Source organism: Lissotriton vulgaris, chromosome 1_1 (genome assembly GCF_964263255.1).
Source record: "Lissotriton vulgaris chromosome 1_1, aLisVul1.2, whole genome shotgun sequence".
In the NCBI taxonomy this organism is placed as follows: Eukaryota; Metazoa; Chordata; class Amphibia; order Caudata; family Salamandridae; genus Lissotriton; species Lissotriton vulgaris.
The window spans coordinates 1,372,351,105-1,372,377,429 of NC_141685.1; the positions used below are offsets into that span (position 1 = coordinate 1,372,351,105).

The 26,325-nt window shown below is 41.4% G+C and overlaps 13 non-coding genes across 13 annotated transcripts in view; all 13 read right to left on the reverse strand.

Annotated features, from left to right (window-relative positions):
• The window catches only part of TRNAS-AGA (transfer RNA serine (anticodon AGA)), an 82-nt gene extending 31 nt beyond the window's left edge, over positions 1-51 (reverse strand). The window contains exon 1 of the tRNA in view: positions 1-51. This exon is cut by the window's left edge and continues 31 nt beyond it. This is a non-coding gene — a tRNA (tRNA-Ser).
• Positions 52-1,550: 1,499 nt separating this feature from the next.
• TRNAH-GUG (transfer RNA histidin (anticodon GUG)) lies at positions 1,551-1,622 on the reverse strand. The gene has a single exon. It is a non-coding gene; the product is annotated as a tRNA-His (tRNA).
• Positions 1,623-2,911: 1,289 nt separating this feature from the next.
• On the reverse strand, positions 2,912-2,993 carry TRNAS-AGA (transfer RNA serine (anticodon AGA)). The gene has a single exon. It is a non-coding gene; the product is annotated as a tRNA-Ser (tRNA).
• Positions 2,994-5,853: 2,860 nt separating this feature from the next.
• Positions 5,854-5,935, reverse strand: TRNAS-AGA (transfer RNA serine (anticodon AGA)). The gene has a single exon. It is a non-coding gene; the product is annotated as a tRNA-Ser (tRNA).
• A 1,499-nt stretch (positions 5,936-7,434) lies between these two features.
• Positions 7,435-7,506, reverse strand: TRNAH-GUG (transfer RNA histidin (anticodon GUG)). Its single transcript has one exon. It is a non-coding gene; the product is annotated as a tRNA-His (tRNA).
• Positions 7,507-8,795: 1,289 nt separating this feature from the next.
• On the reverse strand, positions 8,796-8,877 carry TRNAS-AGA (transfer RNA serine (anticodon AGA)). Its single transcript has one exon. It is a non-coding gene; the product is annotated as a tRNA-Ser (tRNA).
• A 2,861-nt stretch (positions 8,878-11,738) lies between these two features.
• On the reverse strand, positions 11,739-11,820 carry TRNAS-AGA (transfer RNA serine (anticodon AGA)). Its single transcript has one exon. It is a non-coding gene; the product is annotated as a tRNA-Ser (tRNA).
• Positions 11,821-14,680: 2,860 nt separating this feature from the next.
• On the reverse strand, positions 14,681-14,762 carry TRNAS-AGA (transfer RNA serine (anticodon AGA)). Its single transcript has one exon. It is a non-coding gene; the product is annotated as a tRNA-Ser (tRNA).
• A 1,495-nt stretch (positions 14,763-16,257) lies between these two features.
• Positions 16,258-16,329, reverse strand: TRNAH-GUG (transfer RNA histidin (anticodon GUG)). Its single transcript has one exon. It is a non-coding gene; the product is annotated as a tRNA-His (tRNA).
• A 1,289-nt stretch (positions 16,330-17,618) lies between these two features.
• On the reverse strand, positions 17,619-17,700 carry TRNAS-AGA (transfer RNA serine (anticodon AGA)). Its single transcript has one exon. It is a non-coding gene; the product is annotated as a tRNA-Ser (tRNA).
• Positions 17,701-20,557: 2,857 nt separating this feature from the next.
• On the reverse strand, positions 20,558-20,639 carry TRNAS-AGA (transfer RNA serine (anticodon AGA)). Its single transcript has one exon. It is a non-coding gene; the product is annotated as a tRNA-Ser (tRNA).
• A 1,500-nt stretch (positions 20,640-22,139) lies between these two features.
• Positions 22,140-22,211, reverse strand: TRNAH-GUG (transfer RNA histidin (anticodon GUG)). The gene has a single exon. It is a non-coding gene; the product is annotated as a tRNA-His (tRNA).
• A 1,289-nt stretch (positions 22,212-23,500) lies between these two features.
• On the reverse strand, positions 23,501-23,582 carry TRNAS-AGA (transfer RNA serine (anticodon AGA)). Its single transcript has one exon. It is a non-coding gene; the product is annotated as a tRNA-Ser (tRNA).
• Positions 23,583-26,325: the final 2,743 nt, after the last annotated feature.

Sequence of the window (26,325 nt, forward strand, 5' to 3'; positions counted from 1 at the left end):
AGACCCCAATGGATTTCTAGTCCATCGCCTTAACCTCTCGGCCACAACAACTGACTGTAAGGTGTGTGCACATAATCTGTATGCAAGTTTTCAAGGTGTCCCACAGCAAATTCCTGATATTCTGCAATGCACTTTTTAAAAATAATGTTTTTTTCAGCAGGCACATTCTCTCCTAAAAACAAAAATTGCATGCGTATATCTCTAGTTTGGAATACCATAGGCTTGCATGCATACTCTCATGGGTCACTCAAGTTTTTTGGACCCTATTGCACTCTGTTTTCGTGCTGCTTTTAGTATATGTCCCATATTAAAGAAGTCTACCATCTTTGAGTATTTGAGGCTCCTTTGTAAGTGCTTTATATTTTTTCCTTGAAGAGCTATATAATAAAGGGGTCCGGGAAGGATTGCATTTATGGAAGATAAAAGAAGGCCCACTTGTCTCACCAAATGCTGTAGAGAAACCTGATGTTTCACTCATGTTATCCTTAGTTCGTTTTTGTTAGACCTTGCATTCTTAAGGTGGTCCCAACCCCACCTTATTGCTTTTCACCTCCGCATTTTGCTGTATCTTTTTGTTGGCCTTAGGACTCTGATCACTTTATCGCTACTAATCAGTGCTGAAGTGCACGTGCTTCTTCCCTAATCATGTGTATAATTGGAGTATACCTGACTGACAGATTTAATTTACTTGAAAGCCCCTTGTAAAGTGGTATACCATGTACCCAGGGACTGATTGTGCCGCCCAAAGAAATAGCATTTCAAACCTGTCTCAAGCCTGCTACTGCAGTGCCTGTGCTGCAGTGTACTGCCACTTCGACTTGGCATTTAAAACTACTTGCCAAGCCTTAAACTCCAATTTTATTACATATCAGTAACCCCTAAGGTAGGCCCTAGGTAGTCCTAGGGGCATCATGCTATGTAAGTAAAAGGTAAGACATGTACTGTGGTAGTTTGTATGTCCTAGTAGTATCAAACAGTCTATTACATTTTTCACTACTGTGAGGTCTGCCCCTCTCATAGGTTAGCATTGGGTATTCCCTTATACTTTTTGGGGGGTAATTCCATATCAGAGAGGAGAAGCTTTATTTATTTATTGATAAATCCTATCTACTGGTGAGGTTGGATTTAATCTTACTATTGTATAAATGCCATTTTTAGAGAGTGAGCATTTCTCTGCACTTACTGCTCTATTTGCATTGAAACCTGTCTTCGATTGACGTCTGGATTCGGCTGCGAGACAGCTACATATGTGCATTCCCTGTAGACAGCCACAACACAGGTCACTCAACTGCAACTGCATTCATCTGCATTCTGATTGGCCTGGGGGAGAGCTCCGCTCCCCTTACCGCAAATATGTTCAAGAACGATAATTTATGTCAGTAAGTACAGTATACCTACATCTTATAATCATGTGTGTTTAAATAATTTGTTGTTAGATCGTTTAAATATTGAAAAGGATCTGTTTTTAATAGACATTTTACAAAAACAACTGGTACATTTGGGAATTCTGTAAAGGAAAAACCCAACTGCCGTGACATTGCCAACCACAATGCCATGACTCGGATTCGAACCGAGGTTACTGCGGCCACAACGCAGAGTACTAACCACTATACGATCACGGCGAGCTACTTGGGCTCAATAACGTACAGTGACATGAAGAAATTATAATTCGGAACACTCAGGGCTACTCCTGTGATAGGCTGAATGTGTTCATTGCTTCCTCATTCCTTATACAAAGGCTTTATCTCCTCAGTGGTTGATAGGCTGAAACCGTTTCCTGGCCGCCTGCTTGTGAACTGGCAGGAGTCAAAGATCACACATACACTGGTGGGCCTGTGATGGGACACCAATGCAGAGAAACACACCTGGCGCAGATATTCTATTCTGTTTATTAGGCCTGCATCTCCCCTGTACCTCCTCAAGCCATCTGTATGTGAAGCAAAAAAGAGTTAAGGAACAGTCCATCTACACTTTTATTGGGAGGATGCTGCCGTGAGCTCCTCCCAGCTAATCACACAAACAGCAGTAAATCAAGATAACTACACAGTTAGGGGGGACTGCATGGTTAGGTTTTTGAGGAATTATTGAAACTGACCTCAGTGACCCATAATCAGAGCTGTGGCTAATGACTGCATGCCTAATTATGATGAAGCAAGCACCATGGCGCGTAGGGGCCCCACAACACACTTTTCTTAGCTCATTGAATTAAAGTATAAACTTCTGCCATGTGTGAGTGGTAAAGGCTTGTTAATTTTGTTGCTTTTCAAATTCACGTCTGACAACAAGACGAAGGAACATTGGGGCATCAGACGCTTTGGAAAGTAGCCACCAACCGCAGAGAAAGAGAGAAAGAGGGAAAAGACAGTATGAGGTGTGGATAAAACAGCAGCAGGTACAAGGAGCTCAAATGAGATTAATGGCGCCTAAATAAAGCATGTAAAGGAACAGTTACAAATCTAAGAAAAGGGAAAGAAAAGACTAGGAAAAAACACAGAAAGAGCTTGTAGATGAAATTCTCTTCCAGGAACAGCAGGTTAAGAGAAATTACACAGGGAGCAGTTAAGCTTGTAACACGGGGGAGAATAGAAAAGAAAATGCAGTTTTATGAAGTGTGTTTGCCTAATCCAGCTAGCACTTTTATTTTATTTCTCTATTTGCTTCTTTTATTGGTAAAGTAAGTTTCAAGTGCATGCACAGGAATGACCGAGAGAGCCAGGGTATAATAATTTGAAGCGTTTGCACCAGCGCTAATGAAGGACGAGAGTTATAGCAAAGATATGAAAGGGGGAGCGATAATAAATATGTGATATGGCAATAGTGACGCCAAAATAAGCCACCTATTTATAAAACTGACATGGAAGAAATACTAAAGGTTAACTTCTGAAATTGTAGCCGATGTTAAAAAGATTCTCGTTGTCGGCAGGATTCGAACCTGCGCGGGGAGACCCCAATGGATTTCTAGTCCATCGCCTTAACCACTCGGCCACAACAACCGACTGCAAGGTGTGTGCACATAATCTGTATGCAAGTTTTCAAGGTGTCCCACAGCAAATTCCTGATATTCTGCAATGAACTTTTTAAAAATAATGTTTTTTTCAGCAGGCACATTCTCTCCTAAAAACAAAAATTGCATGCGTATATCTCTAGTTTGGAATACCATAGGCTTGCATGCATACTCTCATGGGTCACTCAAGTTTTTTGGACCCTATTGCACTCTGTTTTCATGCTGCTTTTAGTATATGTCCCATATTAAAGAAGTCTACCATCTTTGAGTATTTGAGGCTCCTTTGTAAGTGCTTTATATTTTTTCCTTGAAGAGCTATATAATAAAGGGGTCCGGGAAGGATTGCATTTATGGAAGATAAAAGACGGCCCACTTGTCTCACCAAATGCTGTAGAGAAACCTGATGTTTTACTCATGTTATCCTTAGTTCGTTTTTGTTAGACCTTGCATTCTTAAGGTGGTCCCAACCCCACCTTATTGCTTTTCACCTCCGCATTTTGCTGTATCTTTTTGTTGGCCTTAGGACTCTGATCACTTTATCGCTACTAATCAGTGCTGAAGTGCACGTGCTTCTTCCCTAATCATGTGTATAATTGGAGTATACCTGACTGACAGATTTAATTTACTTGAAAGCCCCTTGTAAAGTGGTATACCATATACCCAGGGACTGATTGTGCCGCCCAAAGAAATAGCATTTCAAACCTGTCTCAAGCCTGCTACTGCAGTGCCTGTGCTGCAGTGTACTGCCACTTTGACTTGGCATTTAAAACTACTTGCCAAGCCTTAAACTCCAATTTTATTACATATCAGTAACCCCTAAGGTAGGCCCTAGGTAGTCCTAGGGGCATCATGCTATGTAAGTAAAAGGTAAGACATGTACTGTGGTAGTTTGTATGTCCTAGTAGTATCAAACAGTCTATTACATTTTTCACTACTGTGAGGTCTGCCCCTCTCATAGCTTAGCATTGGGTATTCCCTTATACTTTTTGGTGGGTAATTCCATATCAGAGAGGAGAAGCTTTATTTATTTATTGATAAATCCTATCTACTGGTGAGGTTGGATTTAATCTTACTATTGTATAAATGCCATTTTTAGAGAGTGAGAATTTCTCTGCACTTACTGCTCTATTTGCATGAAAACCTGTCTTCAATTGACGTCTGGATTGGGCTGCGAGAAAGCTACATATGTGCATTCCCTGTAGACAGCCACAACACAGGTCACTCAACTCCAACTGCATTCATCTGCATTCTGATTGGCCTGGGGGAGAGGTCCGCTCCCCTTACCGCAAATATGTTCAAGAACGATAATTTATGTCAGTAAGTACAGTATACCTACATCTTATAATCATGTGTGTTTAAATAATTTGTCGTTAGATCGTTTAAATATTGAAAAGGATCTGTTTTTAATAGACATTTTACAAAAACAACTGGTACATTTGGGAATTCTGTAAAGGAAAAACCCAACTGCCGTGACATTGCCAACCACAATGCCGTGACTCGGATTCGAACCGAGGTTGCTGCGGCCACAACGCAGACTTCTAACCACTATACGATCACGGCGAGCTACTTGGGCTCAATAACGTACAGTGACATGAAGAAATTATAATTCGGAACACTCAGGGCTACTCCTGTGATAGGCTGAATGTGTTCATTGCTTCCTCATTCCTTATACAAAGGCTTTATCTCCTCAGTGGTTGATAGGCTGAAACCGTTTCCTGGCCGCCTGCTTGTGAACTGGCAGGAGTCAAAGATCACACATACACTGGTGGGCCTGTGATGGGACACCAATGCAGAGAAACACACCTGGCGCAGATATTCTATTCTGTTTATTAGACCTGCATCTCCCCTGTACCTCCTCAATCCATTTGTATGTGAAGCAAGATAGAGTTAAGGAACGGTCCATCTACACTTTTATTGGGAGGATGCTGCCGTGAGCTCCTCCCAGCTAATCACACAAACAGCAGTAAAGCAAGATGACTACACAGTTAGGGGGGACTGCATGGTTAGGTTTTTGAGGAATTATTGAAACTGACCTCAGTGACCCATAATCAGAGCTGTGGCTAATGACTGCATGCCTAATTATGATGAAGCAAGCACCATGGCTCGTAGGGGCCCCACAACACACTTTTCTTAGCTCATTGAATTAAAGTATAAACTTCTGCCATGTGTGAGTGGTAAAGGCTCGTTAATTTTGTTGCTTTTCAAATTCACGTCTGACAACAAGACGAAGGAACATTGGGGCATCAGACGCTTTGGAAAGTAGCCACCAACCGCAGAGAAAGAGAGAAAGAGGGAAAAGACAGTATGAGGTGTGGAGAAAACAGCAGCAGGTACAAGGAGCTCAAATGAGATTAATGGCGCCTAAATAGAGCACGTAAAGGAACAGTTACAAATCTAAGAAAAGGGAAAGAAAAGACTAGGAACAAACACAGAAAGAGCTTGTAGATGAAATTCTCTTCCAGGAACAGCAGGTTAAGAGAAATTACACAGGGAGCAGTTAAGCTTGTAACACGGGGGAGAATAGAAAAGAAAATGCAGTTTTATGAAGTGTGTTTGCCTAATCCAGCTAGCACTTTTATTTTATTTCTCTATTTGCTTATTTTATTGGTAAAGTAAGTTTCAAGTGCATGCACAGGTATGACCGAGAGAGGCAGGGTATAATAATTTGAAGCGTTTGCACCAGCGCTAATGAAGGACGAGAGTTATAGCAAAGATATGAAAGGGGGAGCGATAATAAATATGTGATATGGCAATAGTGACACCAAAATAAGCCACCTATTTATAAAACTGACATGGAAGAAATACTAAAGGTTAACTTCTGAAATTGTAGCCGATGTTAAAAAGATTCTCGTTGTCGGCAGGATTCGAACCTGCGCGGGGAGACCCCAATGGATTTCTAGTCCATCGCCTTAACCTCTCGGCCACAACAACTGACTGTAAGGTGTGTGCACATAATCTGTATGCAAGTTTTCAAGGTGTCCCACAGCAAATTCCTGATATTCTGCAATGCACTTTTTAAAAATAATGTTTTTTTCAGCAGGCACATTCTCTCCTAAAAACAAAAATTGCATGCGTATATCTCTAGTTTGGAATACCATAGGCTTGCATGCATACTCTCATGGGTCACTCAAGTTTTTTGGACCCTATTGCACTCTGTTTTCGTGCTGCTTTTAGTATATGTCCCATATTAAAGAAGTCTACCATCTTTGAGTATTTGAGGCTCCTTTGTAAGTGCTTTATATTTTTTCCTTGAAGAGCTATATAATAAAGGGGTCCGGGAAGGATTGCATTTATGGAAGATAAAAGAAGGCCCACTTGTCTCACCAAATGCTGTAGAGAAACCTGATGTTTCACTCATGTTATCCTTAGTTCGTTTTTGTTAGACCTTGCATTCTTAAGGTGGTCCCAACCCCACCTTATTGCTTTTCACCTCCGCATTTTGCTGTATCTTTTTGTTGGCCTTAGGACTCTGATCACTTTATCGCTACTAATCAGTGCTGAAGTGCACGTGCTTCTTCCCTAATCATGTGTATAATTGGAGTATACCTGACTGACAGATTTAATTTACTTGAAAGCCCCTTGTAAAGTGGTATACCATGTACCCAGGGACTGATTGTGCCGCCCAAAGAAATAGCATTTCAAACCTGTCTCAAGCCTGCTACTGCAGTGCCTGTGCTGCAGTGTACTGCCACTTCGACTTGGCATTTAAAACTACTTGCCAAGCCTTAAACTCCAATTTTATTACATATCAGTAACCCCTAAGGTAGGCCCTAGGTAGTCCTAGGGGCATCATGCTATGTAAGTAAAAGGTAAGACATGTACTGTGGTAGTTTGTATGTCCTAGTAGTATCAAACAGTCTATTACATTTTTCACTACTGTGAGGTCTGCCCCTCTCATAGGTTAGCATTGGGTATTCCCTTATACTTTTTGGGGGGTAATTCCATATCAGAGAGGAGAAGCTTTATTTATTTATTGATAAATCCTATCTACTGGTGAGGTTGGATTTAATCTTACTATTGTATAAATGCCATTTTTAGAGAGTGAGCATTTCTCTGCACTTACTGCTCTATTTGCATTGAAACCTGTCTTCGATTGACGTCTGGATTCGGCTGCGAGACAGCTACATATGTGCATTCCCTGTAGACAGCCACAACACAGGTCACTCAACTGCAACTGCATTCATCTGCATTCTGATTGGCCTGGGGGAGAGCTCCGCTCCCCTTACCGCAAATATGTTCAAGAACGATAATTTATGTCAGTAAGTACAGTATACCTACATCTTATAATCATGTGTGTTTAAATAATTTGTTGTTAGATCGTTTAAATATTGAAAAGGATCTGTTTTTAATAGACATTTTACAAAAACAACTGGTACATTTGGGAATTCTGTAAAGGAAAAACCCAACTGCCGTGACATTGCCAACCACAATGCCGTGACTCGGATTCGAACCGAGGTTACTGCGGCCACAACGCAGAGTACTAACCACTATACGATCACGGCGAGCTACTTGGGCTCAATAACGTACAGTGACATGAAGAAATTATAATTCGGAACACTCAGGGCTACTCCTGTGATAGGCTGAATGTGTTCATTGCTTCCTCATTCCTTATACAAAGGCTTTATCTCCTCAGTGGTTGATAGGCTGAAACCGTTTCCTGGCCGCCTGCTTGTGAACTGGCAGGAGTCAAAGATCACACATACACTGGTGGGCCTGTGATGGGACACCAATGCAGAGAAACACACCTGGCGCAGATATTCTATTCTGTTTATTAGGCCTGCATCTCCCCTGTACCTCCTCAAGCCATCTGTATGTGAAGCAAGAAAGAGTTAAGGAACGGTCCATCTACACTTTTATTGGGAGGATGCTGCCGTGAGCTCCTCCCAGCTAATCACACAAACAGCAGTAAAGCAAGATAACTACACAGTTAGGGGGGACTGCATGGTTAGGTTTTTGAGGAATTATTGAAACTGACCTCAGTGACCCATAATCAGAGCTGTGGCTAATGACTGCATGCCTAATTATGATGAAGCAAGCACCATGGCTCGTAGGGGCCCCATACCACACTTTTCTTAGCTCATTGAATTAAAGTATAAACTTCTGCCATGTGTGAGTGGTAAAGGCTTGTTAATTTTGTTGCTTTTCAAATTCACGTCTGACAACAAGACGAAGGAACATTGGGGCATCAGACGCTTTGGAAAGTAGCCACCAACCGCAGAGAAAGAGAGAAAGAGGGAAAAGACAGTATGAGGTGTGGAGAAAAAAGCAGCAGGTACAAGGAGCTCAAATGAGATTAATGGCGCCTAAATAGAGCACGTAAAGGAACAGTTACAAATCTAAGAAAAGGGAAAGAAAAGACTAGGAAAAAACACAGAAAGAGCTTGTAGATGAAATTCTCTTCCAGGAACAGCAGGTTAAGAGAAATTACACAGGGAGCAGTTAAGCTTGTAACACGGGGGAGAATAGAAAAGAAAATGCAGTTTTATGAAGTGTGTTTGCCTAATCCAGCTAGCACTTTTATTTTATTTCTCTATTTGCTTCTTTTATTGGTAAAGTAAGTTTCAAGTGCATGCACAGGTATGACCGAGAGAGCCAGGGTATAATAATTTGAAGCGTTTGCACCAGCGCTAATGAAGGACGAGAGTTATAGCAAAGATATGAAAGGGGGAGCGATAATAAATATGTGATATGGCAATAGTGACACCAAAATAAGCCACCTATTTATAAAACTGACATGGAAGAAATACTAAAGGTTAACTTCTGAAATTGTAGCCGATGTTAAAAAGATTCTCGTTGTCGGCAGGATTCGAACCTGCGCGGGGAGACCCCAATGGATTTCTAGTCCATCGCCTTAACCACTCGGCCACAACAACTGACTGCAAGGTATGTGCACATAATCTGTATGCAAGTTTTCAAGGTGTTCCACAGCAAATTCCTGATATTCTGCAATGCACTTTTTAAAAATAATGTTTTTTTCAGCAGGCACATTCTCTCCTAAAAACAAAAATTGCATGCGTATATCTCTAGTTTGGAATACCATAGGCTTGCATGCATACTCTCATGGGTCACTCAAGTTTTTTGGACCCTATTGCACTCTGTTTTCGTGCTGCTTTTAGTATATGTCCCATATTAAAGAAGTCTACCATCTTTGAGTATTTGAGGCTCCTTTGTAAGTGCTTTATATTTTTTCCTTGAAGAGCTATATAATAAAGGGGTCCGGGAAGGATTGCATTTATGGAAGATAAAAGAAGGCCCACTTGTCTCACCAAATGCTGTAGAGAAACCTGATGTTTTACTCATGTTATCCTTAGTTCGTTTTTGTTAGACCTTGCATTCTTAAGGTGGTCCCAACCCCACCTTATTGCTTTTCACCTCCGCATTTTGCTGTATCTTTTTGTTGGCCTTAGGACTCTGATCACTTTATCGCTACTAATCAGTGCTGAAGTGCACGTGCTTCTTCCCTAATCATGTGTATAATTGGAGTATACCTGACTGACAGATTTAATTTACTTGAAAGCCCCTTGTAAAGTGGTATACCATATACCCAGGGACTGATTGTGCCGCCCAAAGAAATAGCATTTCAAACCTGTCTCAAGCCTGCTACTGCAGTGCCTGTGCTGCAGTGTACTGCCACTTCGACTTGGCATTTAAAACTACTTGCCAAGCCTTAAACTCCAATTTTATTACATATCAGTAACCCCTAAGGTAGGCCCTAGGTAGTCCTAGGGGCATCATGCTATGTAAGTAAAAGGTAAGACATGTACTGTGGTAGTTTGTATGTCCTAGTAGTATCAAACAGTCTATTACATTTTTCACTACTGTGAGGTCTGCCCCTCTCATAGGTTAGCATTGGGTATTCCCTTATACTTTTTGGGGGGTAATTCCATATCAGAGAGGAGAAGCTTTATTTATTTATTGATAAATCCTATCTACTGGTGAGGTTGGATTTAATCTTACTATTGTATAAATGCCATTTTTAGAGAGTGAGCATTTCTCTGCACTTACTGCTCTATTTGCATTGAAACCTGTCTTCGATTGACGTCTGGATTGGGCTGCGAGACAGCTACATATGTGCATTCCCTGTAGACAGCCACAACACAGGTCACTCAACTGCAACTGCATTCATCTGCATTCTGATTGGCCTGGGGGAGAGCTCCGCTCCCCTTACCGCAAATATGTTCAAGAACGATAATTTATGGCAGTAAGTACAGTATACCTACATCTTATAGTCATGTGTGTTTAAATAATTTGTTGTTAGATCGTTTTTAATATTGAAAAGGATCTGTTTTTAATAGACATTTTACAAAAACAACTGGTACATTTGGGAATTCTGTAAAGGAAAAACCCAACTGCCGTGACATTGCCAACCACAATGCCGTGACCCGGATTCGAACCGAGGTTGCTGCGGCCACAACGCAGAATACTAACCACTATACAATCACGGCGAGCTACTTGGGCTCAATAGTGTACAGTGACATGAAGAAATTATAATTCGGAACACTCAGGGCTACTCCTGTGATAGGCTGAATATGTTCATTGCTTCCTCATTCCTTATACAAAGGCTTTATCTCCTCAGTGGTTGATAGGCTGAAACCGTTTCCTGGCCGCCTGCTTGTGAACTGGCAGGAGTCAAAGATCACACATACACTGGTGGGCCTGTGATGGGACACCAATGCAGAGAAACACACCTGGTGCAGATATTCTATTCTGTTTATTAGACCTGCATATCCCCTGTACCTCCTCAAGCCATCTGTATGTGAAGCAAGAAAGAGTTAAGGAACGGTCCATCTACACTTTTATTGGGAGGATGCTGCCGTGAGCTCCTCCCAGCTAATCACACAAACAGCAGTAAAGCAAGATAACTACACAGTTAGGGGGGACTGCATGGTTAGGTTTTTGAGGAATTATTGAAACTGACCTCAGTGACCCATAATCAGAGCTGTGGCTAATGACTGCATGCCTAATTATGATGAAGCAAGCACCATGGCTCGTAGGGGCCCCACAACACACTTTTCTTAGCTCATTGAATTAAAGTATAAACTTCTGCCATGTGTGAGTGGTAAAGGCTTGTTAATTTTGTTGCTTTTCAAATTCACGTCTGACAACAAGACGAAGGAACATTGGGGCATCAGACGCTTTGGAAAGTAGCCACCAACCGCAGAGAAAGAGAGAAAGAGGGAAAAGACAGTATGAGGTGTGGAGAAAACAGCAGCAGGTACAAGGAGCTCAAATGAGATTAATGGCGCCTAAATAGAGCACGTAAAGGAACAGTTACAAATCTAAGAAAAGGGAAAGAAAAGACTAGGAAAAAACACAGAAAGAGCTTGTAGATGAAATTCTCTTCCAGGAACAGCAGGTTAAGAGAAATTACACAGGGAGCAGTTAAGCTTGTAACACGGGGGAGAATAGAAAAGAAAATGCAGTTTTATGAAGTGTGTTTGCCTAATCCAGCTAGCACTTTTAATTTATTTCTCTATTTGCTTCTTTTATTGGTAAAGTAAGTTTCAAGTGCATGCACAGGTATGACCGAGAGAGCCAGGGTATAATAATTTGAAGCGTTTGCACCAGCGCTAATGAAGGACGAGAGTTATAGCAAAGATATGAAAGGGGGAGCGATAATAAATATGTGATATGGCAATAGTGACACCAAAATAAGCCACCTATTTATAAAACTAACATGGAAGAAATACTAAAGGTTAACTTCTGAAATTGTAGCCGATGTTAAAAAGATTCTCGTTGTCGGCAGGATTCGAACCTGCGCGGGGAGACCCCAATGGATTTCTAGTCCATCGCCTTAACCACTCGGCCACAACAACCGACTGCAAGGTGTGTGCACATAATCTGTATGCAAGTTTTCAAGGTGTCCCACAGCAAATTCCTGATATTCTGCAATGAACTTTTTAAAAATAATGTTTTTTTCAGCAGGCACATTCTCTCCTAAAAACAAAAATTGCATGCGTATATCTCTAGTTTGGAATACCATAGGCTTGCATGCATACTCTCATGGGTCACTCAAGTTTTTTGGACCCTATTGCACTCTGTTTTCATGCTGCTTTTAGTATATGTCCCATATTAAAGAAGTCTACCATCTTTGAGTATTTGAGGCTCCTTTGTAAGTGCTTTATATTTTTTCCTTGAAGAGCTATATAATAAAGGGGTCCGGGAAGGATTGCATTTATGGAAGATAAAAGACGGCCCACTTGTCTCACCAAATGCTGTAGAGAAACCTGATGTTTTACTCATGTTATCCTTAGTTCGTTTTTGTTAGACCTTGCATTCTTAAGGTGGTCCCAACCCCACCTTATTGCTTTTCACCTCCGCATTTTGCTGTATCTTTTTGTTGGCCTTAGGACTCTGATCACTTTATCGCTACTAATCAGTGCTGAAGTGCACGTGCTTCTTCCCTAATCATGTGTATAATTGGAGTATACCTGACTGACAGATTTAATTTACTTGAAAGCCCCTTGTAAAGTGGTATACCATATACCCAGGGACTGATTGTGCCGCCCAAAGAAATAGCATTTCAAACCTGTCTCAAGCCTGCTACTGCAGTGCCTGTGCTGCAGTGTACTGCCACTTTGACTTGGCATTTAAAACTACTTGCCAAGCCTTAAACTCCAATTTTATTACATATCAGTAACCCCTAAGGTAGGCCCTAGGTAGTCTTAGGGGCATCATGCTATGTAAGTAAAAGGTAAGACATGTACTGTGGTAGTTTGTATGTCCTAGTAGTATCAAACAGTCTATTACATTTTTCACTACTGTGAGGTCTGCCCCTCTCATAGCTTAGCATTGGGTATTCCCTTATACTTTTTGGTGGGTAATTCCATATCAGAGAGGAGAAGCTTTATTTATTTATTGATAAATCCTATCTACTGGTGAGGTTGGATTTAATCTTACTATTGTATAAATGCCATTTTTAGAGAGTGAGAATTTCTCTGCACTTACTGCTCTATTTGCATGAAAACCTGTCTTCAATTGACGTCTGGATTGGGCTGCGAGAAAGCTACATATGTGCATTCCCTGTAGACAGCCACAACACAGGTCACTCAACTCCAACTGCATTCATCTGCATTCTGATTGGCCTGGGGGAGAGGTCCGCTCCCCTTACCGCAAATATGTTCAAGAACGATAATTTATGTCAGTAAGTACAGTATACCTACATCTTATAATCATGTGTGTTTAAATAATTTGTCGTTAGATCGTTTAAATATTGAAAAGGATCTGTTTTTAATAGACATTTTACAAAAACAACTGGTACATTTGGGAATTCTGTAAAGGAAAAACCCAACTGCCGTGACATTGCCAACCACAATGCCGTGACTCGGATTCGAACCGAGGTTGCTGTGGCCACAACGCAGACTTCTAACCACTATACGATCACGGCGAGCTACTTGGGCTCAATAACGTACAGTGACATGAAGAAATTATAATTCGGAACACTCATGGCTACTCCTGTGATAGGCTGAATGTGTTCATTGCTTCCTCATTCCTTATACAAAGGCTTTATCTCCTCAGTGGTTGATAGGCTGAAACCGTTTCCTGGCCGCCTGCTTGTGAACTGGCAGGAGTCAAAGATCACACATACACTGGTGGGCCTGTGATGGGACACCAATGCAGAGAAACACACCTGGCGCAGATATTCTATTCTGTTTATTAGACCTGCATCTCCCCTGTACCTCCTCAAGCCATCTGTATGTGAAGCAAGAAAGAGTTAAGGAACGGTCCATCTACACTTTTATTGGGAGGATGCTGCCGTGAGCTCCTCCCAGCTAATCACACAAACAGCAGTAAAGCAAGATGACTACACAGTTAGGGGGGACTGCATGGTTAGGTTTTTGAGGAATTATTGAAACTGACCTCAGTGACCCATAATCAGAGCTGTGGCTAATGACTGCATGCCTAATTATGATGAAGCAAGCACCATGGCTCGTAGGGGCCCCACAACACACTTTTCTTAGCTCATTGAATTAAAGTATAAACTTCTGCCATGTGTGAGTGGTAAAGGCTTGTTAATTTTGTTGCTTTTCAAATTCACGTCTGACAACAAGACGAAGGAACATTGGGGCATCAGACGCTTTGGAAAGTAGCCACCAACCGCAGAGAAAGAGAGAAAGAGGGAAAAGACAGTATGAGGTGTGGAGAAAACAGCAGCAGGTACAAGGAGCTCAAATGAGATTAATGGCGCCTAAATAGAGCACGTAAAGGAACAGTTACAAAACTAAGAAAAGGGAAAGAAAAGACTAGGAAAAAACACAGAAAGAGCTTGTAGATGAAATTCGCTTCCAGGAACAGCAGGTTAAGAGAAATTACACAGGGAGCAGTTAAGCTTGTAACACGGGGGAGAATAGAAAAGAAAATGCAGTTTTATGAAGTGTGTTTGCCTAATCCAGCTAGCACTTTTATTTTATTTCTCTATTTGCTTCTTTTATAGGTAAAGTAAGTTTCAAGTGCATGCACAGGTATGACCGAGAGAGCCAGGGTATAATAATTTGAAGCGTTTGCACCAGCGCTAATGAAGGACGAGAGTTATAGCAAAGATATGAAAGGGGGAGCGATAATAAATATGTGATATGGCAATAGTGACACCAAAATAAGCCACCTATTTATAAAACTGACATGGAAGAAATACTAAAGGTTAACTTCTGAAATTGTAGCCGATGTTAAAAAGATTCTCGTTGTCGGCAGGACTCGAACCTGCGCGGGGAGACCCCAATGGATTTCTAGTCCATCACCTTAACCACTCGGCCACAACAACTGACTGTAAGGTGTGTGCACATAATCTGTATGCAAGTTTTCAAGGTGTCCCACAGCAAATTCCTGATATTCTGCAATGCACTTTTTAAAAATAATGTTTTTTTCAGCAGGCACATTCTCTCCTAAAAACAAAAATTGCATGCGTATATCTCTAGTTTGGAATACCATAGGCTTGCATGCATACTCTCATGGGTCACTCAAGTTTTTTGGACCCTATTGCACTCTGTTTTCGTGCTGCTTTTAGTATATGGCCCATATTACAGAAGTCTACCATCTTTGAGTATTTGAGGCTCCTTTGTAAGTGCTTTATATTTTTTCCTTGAAGAGCTATATAATAAAGGGGTCCGGGAAAGATTACATTTATGGAAGATAAAAGAAGGCCCACTTGTCTCACCAAATGCTGTAGAGAAACCTGATGTTTTACTCATGTTATCCTTAGTTCGTTTTTGTTAGACCTTGCATTCTTAAGGTGGTCCCAACCCCACCTTATTGCTTTTCACCTCCGCATTTTGCTGTATCTTTTTGTTGGCCTTAGGACTCTGATCACTTTATCGCTACTAATCAGTGCTAAAGTGCACCTGCTTCTTCCCTAATCATGTGTATAATTGGAGTATACCTGACAGATTTAATGTACTTGAAAGCCCCTTGTAAAGTGGTATACCATATACCCAGGGACTGATTGTGCCGCCCAAAGAAATAGCATTTCAAACCTGTCTCAAGCCTGCTACTGCAGTGCCTGTGCTGCAGTGTACTGCCACTTCGACTTGGCATTTAAAACTACTTGCCAAGCCTTAAACTCCAATTTTATTACATATCAGTAACCCCTAAGGTAGGCCCTAGGTAGTCCTAGGGGCATCATGCTATGTAAGTAAAAGGTAAGACATGTACTGTGGTAGTTTGTTTGTCCTAGTAGTATCAAACAGTCTATTACATTTTTCACTACTGTGAGATCTGCCCCTCTCATAGGTTAGCATTGGGTATTCCCTTATACTTTTTGGGGGGTAATTCCATATCAGAGAGGAGAAGCTTTATTTATTTATTGATAAATCCTATCTACTGGTGAGGTTGGATTTAATCTTACTTTTGTATGAATGCCATTTTTAGAGAGTGAGCATTTCTCTGCACTTACTGCTCTATTTGCATGAAAACCTGTCTTCAATTGGCGTCTGGATTGGGCTGCGAGACAGCTACATATGTGCATTCCCTGTAGACAGCCACAACACAGGTCACTCAACTGCAACTGCATTCATCTGCATTCTGATTGGCCTGGGGGAGAGCTCCGCTCCCCTTACCGCAAATATATTCAAGAACGATAATTTATGTCAGTAAGTACAGTATACCTACATCTTATAATCATGTGTGTTTAAATAATTTGTCGTTAGATCGTTTAAATATTGAAAAGGATCTGTTTTTAATAGACATTTTACAAAAACAACTGGTACATTTGGGAATTCTGTAAAGGAAAAACCCAACTGCCGTGACATTGCCAACCACAATGCCGTGACTCGGATTCGAACCAAGGTTGCTGCGGCCACAACGCAGAGTACTAACCACTATACGATCACGGCGAGCTACTTGGGCTAAATAACATACAGTGACATGAAGAAATTATAATTCGGAACACTCAGGGCTACTCCTGTGATAGGCTGAATGTGTTCATTGCTTCCTCATTCCTTATACAAAGGCTTTATCTCCTCAGTGGTTGATAGGCTGAAACCGTTTCCTGGCCGCCTGCTTGTGAACTGGCAGGAGTCAAAGATCACACATACACTGGTGGGCCTGTGATGGGACACCTATGCAGAGAAACACACCTGGCGCAGATATTCTATTCTGTTTATTAGACCTGCATCTCCCCTGTACCTCCTCAAGCCATCTGTATGTGAAGCAAGAAAGAGTTAAGGAACGGTCCATCTACTCTTTTATTGGGAGGATGCTGCGCTGAGCTCCTCCCAGCTAATCACACAAACAGCAGTAAAGCAAGATAACTACACAGTTAGGGGGGACTGCATGGTTAGGTTTTTGAGGAATTATTGAAACTGACCTCAGTGACCCATAATCAGAGATGTGGCTAATGACTGCATGCCTAATTATGATGAAGCAAGCACCATGGCTCGTAGGGGCCCCACAACACACTTTTCTTAGCTCATTGAATTAAAGTATAAACTTCTGCCATGTGTGAGTGGTAAAGGCTTGTTAATTTTGTTGCTTTTCAAATTCACGCCTGACAACAAGACGAAGGAACATTGGGGCATCAGACGCTTTGGAAAGTAGCCACCAACCGCAGAGAAAGAGAGAAAGAGGGAAAAGGCAGTATGAGGTGTGGAGAAAACAGCAGCAGGTACAGGGAGCTCAAATGAGATTAATGGCGGATAAATAGAGCACGTAAAGGAACAGTTACAAATCTAAGAAAAGGGAAAGAAAAGACTAGGAAAAAACACAGAAAGAGCTTGTAGATGAAATTCTCTTCCAGGAACAGCAGGTTAAGAGAAATTAAACAGGGAGCAGTTAAGCTTGTAACACGGGGGAGAATAGAAAAGAAAATGCAGTTTTATGAAGTGTGTTTGCCTAATCCAGCTAGCACTTTTATTTTATTTCTCTATTTGCTTCTTTTATTGGTAAAGTAAGTTTCAAGTGCATGCACAGGTATGACCGAGAGAGCCAGGGTATAATAATTTGAAGCGTTTGCACCAGCGCTAATGAAGGACGAGAGTTATAGCAAAGATATGAAAGGGGGAGCGATAATAAATATGTGATATGGCAATAGTGACACCAAAATAAGCCACCTATTTATAAAACTGACATGGAAGAAATACTAAAGGTTAACTTCTGAAATTGTAGCCGATGTTAAAAAGATTCTCGTTGTCGGCAGGATTCGAACCTGCGCGGGGAGACCCCAATGGATTTCTAGTCCATCGCCTTAACCACTCGGCCACAACAACTGACTGTAAGGGGTGTGCACATAATCTGTATGCAAGTTTTCAAGGTGTCCCACAGCAAATTCCTGATATTCTGCAATGCACTTTTTAAAAATAATGTTTTTTCCAGCAGGCACATTCTCTCCTAAAAACAAAAATTGCATGCGTATATCTCTAGTTTGGAATACCATAGGCTTGCATGCATACTCTCATGGGTCACTCAAGTTTTTTGGACCCTATTGCACTCTGTTTTTGTGCTGCTTTTATATGGCCCATATTACAGAAGTCTACCATCTTTGAGTATTTGAGGCTCCTTTGTAAGTGCTTTATATTTTTTCCTTGAAGAGCTATATAATAAAGGGGTCCGGGAAGGATTGCATTTATGGAAGATAAAAGAAGGCCCACTTGTCTCACCAAATGCTGTAGAGAAACCTGATGTTTTACTCATGTAATCCTTAGTTCGTTTTTGTTAGATCTTGCATTCTTAAGGTGGTCCCAACCCCACCTTATTGCTTTTCACCTCCGCATTTTGCTGTATCTTTTTGTTGGCCTTAGGACTCTGATCACTTTATCGCTACTAATCAGTGCTGAAGTGCACGTGCTTCTTCCCTAATCATGTGTATAATTGGAGTATACCTGACTGACAGATTTAATTTACTTGAAAGCCCCTTGTAAAGTGGTATACCATATACCCAGGGACTGATTGTGCCGCCCAAAGAAATAGCATTTCAAACCTGTCTCAAGCCTGCTACTGCAGTGCCTGTGCTGCAGTGTACTGCCACTTCGACTTGGCATTTAAAACTACTTGCCAAGCCTTAAACTCCAATTTTATTACATATCAGTAACCCCTAAGGTAGGCCCTAGGTAGTCCTAGGGGCATCATGCTATGTAAGTAAAAGGTAAGACATGTACTGTGGTAGTTTGTATGTCCTAGTAGTATCAAACAGTCTATTACATTTTTCACTACTGTGAGGTCTGCCCCTCTCATAGGTTAGCATTGGGTATTCCCTTATACTTTTTGGGGGGTAATTCCTTATCAGAGAGGAGAAGCTTTATTTATTTATTGATAAATCCTATCTACTGGTGTGGTTGGATTTAATCTTACTATTGTATAAATGCCATTTTTAGAGAGTGAGCATTTCTCTGCACTTACTGCTCTATTTGCATTGAAACCTGTCTTCGATTGACGTCTGGATTGGGCTGCGAGACAGCTACATATGTGCATTCCCTGTAGACAGCCACAACACAGGTCACTCAACTGCAACTGCATTCATCTGCATTCTGATTGGCCTGGGGGAGAGCTCCGCTCCCCTTACCGCAAATATGTTCAAGAACGATAATTTATGTCAGTAAGTACAAAATACCTACATCTTATAATCGTGTGTGTTTAAATAATTTGTCGTTAGATCGTTTAAATATTGAAAAGGATCTGTTTTTGATAGACATTTTACAAAAACAACTGGTACATTTGGGAATTCTGTAAAGGAAAAACCCAACTGCAGTGACATTGCCAACCACAATGCCGTGACTCAGATTCTAACCGAGGTTGCTGCGGCCACAACGCAGAGTACTAACCACTATACGATCACGGCGAGCTACTTGGGCTCAATAACGTACAGTGACATGAAGAAATTATAATTCAGAACACTCAGGGCTACTCCTGTGATAGGCTGAATGTGTTCATTGCTTCCTCATTCCTTATACAAAGGCTTTATCTCCTCAGCGGTTGATAGGCTGAAACCGTTTCCTGGCCGCCTGCTTGTGAACTGGCAGGAGTCAAAGATCACACATACACTGGTGGGCCTGTGATGGGACACCAATGCAGAGAAACACACCTGGCGCAGATATTCTATTCTGTTTATTAGACCTGCATCTCCCCTGTACCTCCTCAAGCCAACTGTATGTGAAGCAAGAAAGAGTTAAGGAACGGTCCATCTACACTTTTATTGGGAGGATGCTGCCGTGAGCTCCTCCCAGCTAATCACACAAACAGCAGTAAAGCAAGATAACTACACAGTTAGGGGGGACTGCATGGTTAGGTTTTTGAGGAATTATTGAAACTGACCTCAGTGACCCATAATCAGAGCTGTGGCTAATGACTGCATGCCTAATTATGATGAAGCAAGCACCATGGCTCGTAGGGGCCCCACAACACACTTTTCTTAGCTCATTGAATTAAAGTATAAACTTCTGCCATGTGTGAGTGGTAAAGGCTTGTTAATTTTGTTGCTTTTCAAATTCACGTCTGACAACAAGACGAAGGAACATTGGGGCATCAGACGCTTTGGAAAGTAGCCACCAACCGCAGAGAAAGAGAGAAAGAGGGAAAAGACAGTATGAGGTGTGGAGAAAACAGCAGCAGGTACAAGGAGCTCAAATGAGATTAATGGCGCCAAAATAGAGCACGTAAAGGAACAGTTACAAATCTAAGAAAAGGGAAAGAAAAGACTAGGAAAAAACACAGAAAGAGCTTGTAGATGAAATTCTCTTCCAGGAAAAGCAGGTTAGGAGAAATTACACAGGGAGCAGTTAAGCTTGTAACACGGGGGAGAATAGAAAAGAAAATGCAGTTTTATGAAGTGTGTTTGCCTAATCCAGCTAGCACTTTTATTTTATTTCTCTATTTGCTTCTTTTATTGGTAAAGTAAGTTTCAAGTGCATGCACAGGTATGACCGAGAGAGCCAGGGTATAATAATTTGAAGCGTTTGCACCAGCGCTAATGAAGGACGAGAGTTATAGCAAAGATATGAAAGGGGGAGCGATAATAAATATGTGATATGGCAATAGTGACACCAAAATAAGCCACCTATTTATAAAACTGACATGGAAGAAATACTAAAGGTTAACTTCTGAAATTGTAGCCGATGTTAAAAAGATTCTCGTTGTCGGCAGGATTCGAACCTGCGCGGGGAGACCCCAATGGATTTCTAGTCCATCGCCTTAACCACTCGGCCACAACAACTGACTGCAAGGTATGTGCACATAATCTGTATGCAAGTTTTCAAGGTGTTCCACAGCAAATTCCTGATATTCTGCAATGCACTTTTTAAAAATAATGTTTTTTTCAGCAGGCACATTCTCTCCTAAAAACAAAAATTGCATGCGTATATCTCTAGTTTGGAATACCATAGGCTTGCATGCATACTCTCATGGGTCACTCAAGTTTTTTGGACCCTATTGCACTCTGTTTTCGTGCTGCTTTTAGTATATGTCCCATATTAAAGAAGTCTACCATCTTTGAGTATTTGAGGCTCCTTTGTAAGTGCTTTATATTTTTTCCTTGAAGAGCCATATAATAAAGGGGTCCGGGAAGGATTGCATTTATGGAAGATAAAAGAAGGCCCACTTGTCTCACCAAATGCTGTAGAGAAACCTGATGTTTTACTCATGTTATCCTTAGTTCGTTTTTGTTAGACCTTGCATTCTTAAGGTGGTCCCAACCCCACCTTATTGCTTTTCACCTCCGCATTTTGCTGTATCTTTTTGTTGGCCTTAGGACTCTGATCACTTTATCGCTACTAATCAGTGCTGAAGTGCACGTGCTTCTTCCCTAATCATGTGTATAATTGGAGTATACCTGACTGACAGATTTAATTTACTTGAAAGCCCCTTGTAAAGTGGTATACCATATACCCAGGGACTGATTGTGCCGCCCAAAGAAATAGCATTTCAAACCTGTCTCAAGCCTGCTACTGCAGTGCCTGTGCTGCAGTGTACTGCCACTTCGACTTGGCATTTAAAACTACTTGCCAAGCCTTAAACTCCAATTTTATTACATATCAGTAACCCCTAAGGTAGGCCCTAGGTAGTCCTAGGGGCATCATGCTATGTAAGTAAAAGGTAAGACATGTACTGTGGTAGTTTGTATGTCCTAGTAGTATCAAACAGACTATTACATTTTTCACTACTGTGAGGTCTGCCCCTCTCATAGGTTAGCATTGGGTATTCCCTTATACTTTTTGGGGGGTAATTCCATATCAGAGAGGAGAAGCTTTATTTATTTATTGATAAATCCTATCTACTGGTGAGGTTGGATTTAATCTTACTATTGTATAAATGCCATTTTTAGAGAGTGAGCATTTCTCTGCACTTACTGCTCTATTTGCATTGAAACCTGTCTTCGATTGACGTCTGGATTGGGCTGCGAGACAGCTACATATGTGCATTCCCTGTAGACAGCCACAACACAGGTCACTCAACTGCAACTGCATTCATCTGCATTCTGATTGGCCTGGGGGAGAGCTCCGCTCCCCTTACCGCAAATATGTTCAAGAACGATAATTTATGGCAGTAAGTACAGTATACCTACATCTTATAGTCATGTGTGTTTAAATAATTTGTTGTTAGATCGTTTTTAATATTGAAAAGGATCTGTTTTTAATAGACATTTTACAAAAACAACTGGTACATTTGGGAATTCTGTAAAGGAAAAACCCAACTGCCGTGACATTGCCAACCACAATGCCGTGACTCGGATTCGAACCGAGGTTGCTGCGGCCACAACGCAGAATACTAACCACTATACGATCACGGCGAGCTACTTGGGCTCAATAGCGTACAGTGACATGAAGAAATTATAATTCGGAACACTCAGGGCTACTCCTGTGATAGGCTGAATATGTTCATTGCTTCCTCATTCCTTATACAAAGGCTTTATCTCCTCAGTGGTTGATAGGCTGAAACCGTTTCCTGGCCGCCTGCTTGTGAACTGGCAGGAGTCAAAGATCACACATACACTGGTGGGCCTGTGATGGGACACCAATGCAGAGAAACACACCTGGCGCAGATATTCTATTCTGTTTATTAGACCTGCATCTCCCCTGTACCTCCTCAAGCCATCTGTATGTGAAGCAAGAAAGAGTTAAGGAACGGTCCATCTACACTTTTATTGGGAGGATGCTGCCGTGAGCTCCTCCCAGCTAATCACACAAACAGCAGTAAAGCAAGATAACTACACAGTTAGGGGGGACTGCATGGTTAGGTTTTTGAGGAATTATTGAAACTGACCTCAGTGACCCATAATCAGAGCTGTGGCTAATGACTGCATGCCTAATTATGATGAAGCAAGCACCATGGCTCGTAGGGGCCCCACAACACACTTTTCTTAGCTCATTGAATTAAAGTATAAACTTTTGCCATGTGTGAGTGGTAAAGGCTTGTTAATTTTGTTGCTTTTCAAATTCACGTCTGACAACAAGACGAAGGAACATTGGGGCATCAGACGCTTTGGAAAGTAGCCACCAACCGCAGAGAAAGAGAGAAAGAGGGAAAAGACAGTATGAGGTGTGGAGAAAACAGCAGCAGGTACAAGAAGCTCAAATGAGATTAATGGCGCCTAAATAGAGCACGTAAAGGAACAGTTACAAATCTAAGAAAAGGGAAAGAAAAGACTAGAAAAAAACACAGAAAGAGCTTGTAGATGAAATTCTCTTCCAGGAACAGCAGGTTAAGAGAAATTACACAGGGAGCAGTTAAGCTTGTAACACTTGGGAGAATAGAAAAGAAAATGCAGTTTTATGAAGTGTGTTTGCCTAATCCAGCTAGCACTTTTAATTTATTTCTCTATTTGCTTCTTTTATTGGTAAAGTAAGTTTCAAGTGCATGCACAGGTATGACCGAGAGAGCCAGGGTATAATAATTTGAAGCGTTTGCACCAGCGCTAATGAAGGACGAGAGTTATAGCAAAGATATGAAAGGGGGAGCGATAATAAATATGTGATATGGCAATAGTGACACCAAAATAAGCCACCTATTTATAAAACTAACATGGAAGAAATACTAAAGGTTAACTTCTGAAATTGTAGCCGATGTTAAAAAGATTCTCGTTGTCGGCAGGATTCGAACCTGCGCGGGGAGACCCCAATGGATTTCTAGTCCATCACCTTAACCACTCGGCCACAACAACTGACTGCAAGGTGTGTGCACATAATCTGTATGCAAGTTTTCAAGGTGTCCCACAGCAAATTCCTGATATTCTGCAATGAACTTTTTAAAAATAATGTTTTTTTCAGCAGGCACATTCTCTCCTAAAAACAAAAATTGCATGCGTATATCTCTAGTTTGGAATACCATAGGCTTGCATGCATACTCTCATGGGTCACTCAAGTTTTTTGGACCCTATTGCACTCTGTTTTCATGCTGCTTTTAGTATATGTCCCATATTAAAGAAGTCTACCATCTTTGAGTATTTGAGGCTCCTTTGTAAGTGCTTTATATTTTTTCCTTGAAGAGCTATATAATAAAGGGGTCCGGGAAGGATTGCATTTATGGAAGATAAAAGACGGCCCACTTGTCTCACCAAATGCTATAGAGAAACCTGATGTTTTACTCATGTTATCCTTAGTTCGTTTTTGTTAGACCTTGCATTCTTAAGTTGGTCCCAACCCCACCTTATTGCTTTTCACCTCCGCATTTTGCTGTATCTTTTTGTTGGCCTTAGGACTCTGATCACTTTATCGCTACTAATCAGTGCTGAAGTGCACGTGCTTCTTCCCTAATCATGTGTATAATTGGAGTATACCTGACTGACAGATTTAATTTACTTGAAAGCCCCTTGTAAAGTGGTATACCATATACCCAGGGACTGATTGTGCCGCCCAAAGAAATAGCATTTCAAACCTGTCTCAAGCCTGCTACTGCAGTGCCTGTGCTGCAGTGTACTGCCACTTCGACTTGGCATTTAAAACTACTTGCCAAGCCTTAAACTCCAATTTTATTACATATCAGTAACCCCTAAGGTAGGCCCTAGGTAGTCCTAGGGGCATCATGCTATGTAAGTAAAAGGTAAGACATGTACTGTGGTAGTTTGTATGTCCTAGTAGTATCAAACAGTCTATTACATTTTTCACTACTGTGAGGTCTGCCCCTCTCATAGGTTAGCATTGGGTATTCCCTTATACTTTTTGGGGGGTAATTCCATATCAGAGAGGAGAAGCTTTATTTATTTATTGATAAATCCTATCTACTGGTGAGGTTGGATTTAATCTTACTATTGTATAAATGCCATTTTTAGAGAGTGAGCATTTCTCTGCACTTACTGCTCTATTTGCATTGAAACCTGTCTTCGATTGACGTCTGGATTGGGCTGCGAGACAGCTACATATGTGCATTCCCTGTAGACAGCCACAACACAGGTCACTCAACTGCAACTGCATTCATCTGCATTCTGATTGGCCTGGGGGAGAGCTCCGCTCCCCTTACCGCAAATATGTTCAAGAACGATAATTTATGTCAGTAAGTACAGTATACCTACATCTTATAATCATGTGTGTTTAAATAATTTGTCGTTAGATCGTTTAAATATTGAAAAGGATCTGTTTTTAATAGACATTTTACAAAAACAACTGGTACATTTGGGAATTCTGTAAAGGAAAAACCCAACTGCCGTGACATTGCCAACCACAATGCCGTGACTCGGATTCGAACCGAGGTTGCTGCGGCCACAACGCAGACTTCTAACCACTATACGACCACGGCGAGCTACTTGGGCTCAATAACGTACAGTGACATGAAGAAATTATAATTCGGAACACTCATGGCTACTCCTGTGATAGGCTGAATGTGTTCATTGCTTCCTCATTCCTTATACAAAGGCTTTATCTCCTCAGTGGTTGATAGGCTGAAACCGTTTCCTGGCCGCCTGCTTGTGAACTGGCAGGAGTCAAAGATCACACATACACTGGTGGGCCTGTGATGGGACACCAATGCAGAGAAACACACCTGGCGCAGATATTCTATTCTGTTTATTAGACCTGCATCTCCCCTGTACCTCCTCAAGCCATCTGTATGTGAAGCAAGAAAGAGTTAAGGAACGGTCCATCTACACTTTTATTGGGAGGATGCTGCCGTGAGCTCCTCCCAGCTAATCACACAAACAGCAGTAAAGCAAGATGACTACACAGTTAGGGGGGACTGCATGGTTAGGTTTTTGAGGAATTATTGAAACTGACCTCAGTGACCCATAATCAGAGCTGTGGCTAATGACTGCATGCCTAATTATGATGAAGCAAGCACCATGGCTCGTAGGGGCCCCACAACACACTTTTCTTTGCTCATTGAATTAAAGTATAAACTTCTGCCATGTGTGAGTGGTAAAGGCTCGTTAATTTTGTTGCTTTTCAAATTCACGTCTGACAACAAGACGAAGGAACATTGGGGCATCAGACTCTTTGGAAAGTAGCCACCAACCGCAGAGAAAGAGAGAAAGAGGGAAAAGACAGTATGAGGTGTGGAGAAAACAGCAGCAGGTACAAGGAGCTCAAATGAGATTAATGGCGCCTAAATAGAGCACGTAAAGGAACAGTTACAAATCTAAGAAAAGGGAAAGAAAAGACTAGGAAAAAACACAGAAAGAGCTTGTAGATGAAATTCGCTTCCAGGAACAGCAGGTTAAGAGAAATTACACAGGGAGCAGTTAAGCTTGTAACACGGGGGAGAATAGAAAAGAAAATGCAGTTTTATGAAGTGTGTTTGCCTAATCCAGCTAGCACTTTTATTTTATTTCTCTATTTGCTTCTTTTATAGGTAAAGTAAGTTTCAAGTGCATGCACAGGTATGACCGAGAGAGCCAGGGTATAATAATTTGAAGCGTTTGCACCAGCGCTAATGAAGGACGGACGAGAGTTATAGCAAAGATATGAAAGGGGGAG